Here is a 6,000-nt window from a genome sequence, read left to right on the forward strand (position 1 = left end):
TGATCCCTTTCCAGATCCAGAGTGGTTTGGCTTGGGAGGCATCACTGGGAGTCACTGACCCAACCCCTGCTCCAAGCAGGACTCACTGCAGAGTGGGATTGGGTTGCTCAGGGCCTCCTGCACAATATCTGAACATCTCCAGGATCCCAGTCTCTCTTCCCAGTATTTTCTCACGTCCATTGTGAAAATGGTTTTTTTGTTTTTTTTCATTTACCTACTCACAATTTCTTTTGCTGCTACTCATGCCTATTGTCTTTCTGGATACACTCATAACCTCCACAATATATTCTGCTATTGGAAGATGAAATGATCTACCAGGAAAGCTTCATAAATGACAGGAGCTAGTCACATTCTTCAAAAAGGGTGAAATATTGAACAGTGACAGAGGACTCATAGGATTTTTTGTGATTGTCCTCTCCTGCTACATGTGGCAAAGCAGCTTCCAGTAAAGCATTCCACAGTGCAGCAAGTGGCACAGAAGAGTCAGAGGCAAGCACTGATTCCTGCTGATGGGGTAACCCAGCATTACTTAACTATTTCCCTGCTTCTACTGAGTGACACTTTGAGTCTTTGGTGAGTGCCACTAGGAAGGAAATCAGTGGGATCTTTGTCCCATTTAGTCACCCCACTTGTGGGAGTGGTAAAGCCATGCCAGGGTCCAGCCAGGATCCATCTCACCTCAGACTCTGCCCCAAATATCTGATCATCCCACCAGAAGAGGAGTCACTCCTATGCAAAATGCCTCCAAAATTCAAACAACTCCTCAACAAAATGAGGTGGTGTAGTATTCTGGAGGAATCTCCTCACGTTTGGAATGCAGACTGCTTCCCTCAGAAGACAGCCTGGGCAGACAGCACACTTACAGCTGCTTGTTTATTCAAGATACAAACCTCCTAAAAATAGGTTAATTACTTTCCTTTAATTACACATTCTCTTATTAAATGCTAATAATAAAAGGGAATGTCTGCCCTAGAGATAAGATTATGCCACCTTCATAATTTGGCTTTTTGGGACAGCAGATAAATATCTCAGTCATTTTAAAATACAAATTTGTCATTCATGAAAGTAATAAATAATGCAAACAGGATGTGTGGTTACAGTGACATTATCACATCATCATTGCACCCTGGGCACGAATATGTGACACTATAACCTCAGGCTCTTTGATAAATTATTGCCCATCACCATTCTGTCTAACACAGGGGAACAGACGAGCACTGGAAGGAATTTATGGTTGCAGTTGCAGTATTTTGGGGCTGTAGTACAATTACTGGAGTTATTGCTGAAGCAGAGAGTGATGCAGGAAACGAAGGGAAAGTCTGCATCCTCCTGGGAGGTAATGTGTAAAGAAACCTTAACGAGTATACCCTGTGGGGGATTTCCTACCCTGCAAGTACTTAAACTGCTAATTAATTCCTATTAAAACAAGGTCTTTTGTGTACATCAAAAAATGGTGCCTGAGGCTTTGAGCCTGCAGTGGGATCTCCCAGGACTTTGCACCAGCTGAGCCTGACAGCCTTGGCCAGGAGGATGAAGCACTGAAGAATCCTTCAGTGGCCTCCAATTCAGGGTTGGGGCACTGTGCTCATGTCCAAGATCATTCCCAAGCATGATACAACGACCAGAAAACCAGAGAGCACAAAAGCAACCAGCCTTGAGGCACAAATAAATTATGCATGCCTCTGCTCAGCCCTTCTGCATGTGCAGCAGTACATGTTTTGAGATGAGCCACCACAGCTGCACATAAAACCTTTGCTCTAACATCGTGCTCCCTTGAAAATGGAGAAAGAGTTAGAGATAAGCCACAGTCTCAGATCATTCATGAAAAACCAGAGGCTGACAAAGGAGCCCCAGGTGCTCTGGGTGAAACAGGACCAGCTGTGGAAGATCAGGTACCAGTGTCCTGCTGGGGGTGTGATGCTTGTTCTGTGGAGAGGTTCCTCTTCCCATCCCTTCTCTCTTTGGGAGAACATCACTAGTTTCATGCCCTCACAGCTGTTTCCATGCATAATATTTATTTTTTAACTTTTTCTCATGTATTGCCCCACAAAAGGCACTGATTGACAATGAGCTTGTCTTTCACTGTCAAGGCTGGCTAGACCCTGATTGGGACATTTGGGTTTGTTCCTGCAGGTGCTGGGTGATGTTACCTGGCTCAAGGACTCCAGCAGCTCCATCAGAGAGCTGGGAGCTGGGACATCCCCCCAGCCAGGCCAGGGAAGGGTTGGTAAAGGCATTCCTGCCCTGCTGAGCAAGGCAAGAAGCAGCAGCTCTGCCCAGCACTGCAGCAAGTGGGAACCTGTGGCCGAGGTAGGATGAGAAATCCCAGTGGGCAGAGACACACACACAGATGCTGCAAGTTCCAGCAAAGCCCTTTGTGGGGCAGGGTGGGTGTTGGGACCCTGGGGTGGGACTGGTGCCCCCAAATGCCTCACCCAGCAGTGTTGCATGGCAGCTGATGCTGATCCAGGAAAAAAAAAAAAAAAAAAAAAAAAGGTGTTTGAGGAGTTTGGCCACCTCTTTCATCGCCCAGCCCCGGGTGGGAGCTGCTCTCAACACACCCAAGTCTTCACCGATAGGCAAAATTAATGAGCCATGAATTGTTCCGTGTCAGTCACACCCTTGTGCCACTCAATCCAACCTCACACTGCCCTCTTGTGCTGCAGACACAAGGGGCTTTGCTGGGAGGTCACTGGTTCCTATTTTAATTGGAGGGAGGGGCAATCCTGGAACCAGTTTCACCCAGTTGTTTGTAAAGCAGTGCCAATTTTATCCCAAGGGGCCAGATCATCTCTTGTCATTCTAAAAGCATGGGTGTCCTGCACAGCTTAGGCTGCTCATCCACTCACTCCAGGGAGGTTGGGTGATGGGTAAAAGTAATAAAATCCAAGGGGAAATAACAATATAACCACAACTCAAGGCATCTGAACAATGGGAAAGAGAAAAAAATAGAAAACTGCACGGTTATGAAAGGACTTTGCCTCACACAGGCTGTGTAAAAATTCTTAAAGCACTGGTTAATGACAGAAATCAGCATTTAATTAATACTCTGTTAAAATTTAGTTCTGTAGAGTCACATAAAAAATCCATCATGATTAATGTTTTACCTAGAAAGACCTATAGCAATAGTCATGGGCAATAGCATGTCTGAAGCTCCTCCTCCACAGATTCTCCAGCAGACTTCAGGGAGAGAGTTCTCAAGACACACATTTAGTCATTTGTTATCACAGGAGGCCTGATGGAACAGTAATTTGGTTATATTCTGCTGGGGATAAAGAGCTCAGTAGTGCTGCCACACCTTTGAGATGAAGTGCCATCCCTGAAGTCATCCCCTGCTTTATCCTCCTGAAGGATGGTGGTACCCCAGCCATTCACCCACTGTCCTTCCCCTGGTCTCTGGGAGCACAGCCCATGGAGAGAGGCTGCAGAGATGTAAAAACACAGCATTGTGCACCATCTCTCTGTCTACACTGCAGGATCTCTCCCTGTGCTTTTACAGCTCCTTTCAGGTGGCTGCAAATATCACCTGTGTCTTCTGCAGAAGGGACATAGATCAGGTATGATTTTATTTCAGTGCTCATCAGCCCTGCCTTGGACAGAACTTATTGCTGACAGAAATGGTCACTTTAAAAACTTATTTTCAGAAATCTGTGTATGCTGTGCAGTTGCCAGCACCAGAGGAGAAAGACATTAGAAACTCACTGGAGGAGGAAGGAATGATTCTCACAGAGGAGAAAGAAAAGAAGAAAGATGTTACAAGGAAGAAGGACCTTTTCTGACACAACACTGATTCATTCCTGGGTATTGGGTATTTAATGGATTACTTACATAAGCAGAAAGGAAAAAAACAGAGAGAAAATAAAATAGGTGCCAAGATGCAGGCATGGGCATCCTGCATCACTTCTTAATTGATTTCAGAGCAGCCTGTCCCTCTCCAGCTGCACACTCAGCCTTGGGCTGGGCTGGGCTGTCACGATATAAACTCCAAATGCTCACCTGCCATGCAGGGCAGGGCTGCCCACAAACCTGCACAAACATTTTCTGAAGCTGAGACTTCTGTCCCTGGGTCCTTTGTAGAAGGAGGACAAACATTCATTCACAAGGGGAAAGGACTGTAAGAGCACTTCAATCAGTGGCCTATGTAATATGTAATTGCTGAAGCTTGTGCTGGCTGAAACAGGATGGAGATCATTTGCTGCAGTACAGAGCTGTAGGGGGAAAAAAGAACCTTCTAAATTGAATTTAAAATCCAGCTCTTTGCTCCCCTCTTGCTGTGAGAGCAGAGCTGACAGTGGCTGATCACACCATTGAGGCAGGTCATTTTTGCTGTTTGCCCCCAGTTTGTGAGACCTGCTCACAGGTTTTTTTTTTGGCTGGCAGGAAGTGGAGAGCAGTCTTCCCTGGCATGTCCCAAATTAAATATTGAAAATGTTTCTGCTAGGGAAACATGTGGTTTAGGATTTGGGAAGCTCTTCAGGAATTATTAAAATGCACTAAATGGTTTGCTGGCAATTATCTACTATTGTCACAGTCTCAGGCAGGATCTGGAATGTCAGAAACTCCTGCATGAGTTTTTCTAAATAAAACCTAGAGAAGAAAAGATGACACAACTTTTTTTTGACCAGGAAACTTGACATTTGAGAGTTGGTACCTTCTACTAAGTATTAATAATGAAACTTCCCAGGGAAAGACCGACAAAATATTTTGTGAAGATTTTACTGGGCAGAGTTTAAGATGTCTTACTGTGAACTGATATAAACTTCTGCATTCTTGTTTTTCTGACAGACAGGAGTAGGAATTTTTTCCAGGGTTACCAGAACCCTTATTATACCAGCCAGATTGATTCTTCTGATAAACCAGTTAAAGCAAAACACAGCATTGGATGAGGAACAGAGCAGAGTGACCTGCCTGCCTGAGATTTAGTCCCAATAAAGCTGATGACATATTGAAGGGCTGTTGAAGCCCTGACTAATATTGTGTTTTCTTTTCCACTGGAGGATGATTTGATGTCACAAGCTGCACTGTGGGAGTTTGTGGATCCTCAGCTGATAGAAAGAGTTTTTCAACAGCAATGCCCTGCAATGCTTCCCATTACTTGCTGCTGACTTCAACTTGTGAGAACTGTAAAGAATTTGTTCACAAGAGTAGCATTCATCTGGTCAGGGTTGGAGCCTGTAATGTATTTTTCCTGAGGCTACACCTTAAGGCACTCTAGAAATGGTAGAGAGTGAGGATACCTAGTTATTAAGCATGGTAGAGTTTTTTTTATTCAGGGAAGTTTAAAAAAAATTCTGTCCCAAAACTAATGTGTGCTTCACTGTCTATACCAAGTACTTCCATTTTTCTCAAAAAAACTCTTGGCCAACAGTGGGGGTTGTGAGAAAACATTGAAAAGGCAGGACAAAGGGCAAAATTACAGATTTACTCTGGAAATGCTAAATAGGTTTATAAGCATCCTGGACTGGAATTCTTTCTGCTTTGCAAGAAAGTCACTTGATATCAAAAACTATTTCTTTTATAGAGGTGTTTATAGTGTGCTTGCCATTGGAGCAGAGGATGGGACTTGCTGGCCCTGAGGCTGCCTGTGGCTCCACCTCCTAAAATTGTGAATGTCAGAGGATTTCTCCCAGACAAAGGCTGCCAGGAATCAGGGCTGTGGCTGGCCTTGGACCTGCTGTCAGAGCCGGATTTGTTTTGTGTTCAGGTGCCTGGGAAGGTTTTCCTTATCAAATGTGCTGACAGAGAGTGTGGGTTTGGCCCCCTGTGGTTTTTGGGGAAGCTGAGATGAGGCTGCAGCTCCTGTGGGGATCAGCCCCTCACTGCACTGCAGGGTGGTGTCCATCCCAATGTCATTTTGGGGACCAGAGCATCCAGCTGGACCATGGACCAGCCCCTCACTGCTCTGCAGGGTTCTGTCCATCCCAATGTCATTTTGGGGACCAGAGCATCCAGCATGGACCATGGACCAGCCCAGAGAGAACGCATCACTTCCTTCCTTTG

This window comes from Erithacus rubecula, assembly GCF_903797595.1.
Source record: "Erithacus rubecula genome assembly, chromosome: 13".
Classification (NCBI taxonomy): domain Eukaryota; kingdom Metazoa; phylum Chordata; class Aves; order Passeriformes; family Muscicapidae; genus Erithacus; species Erithacus rubecula.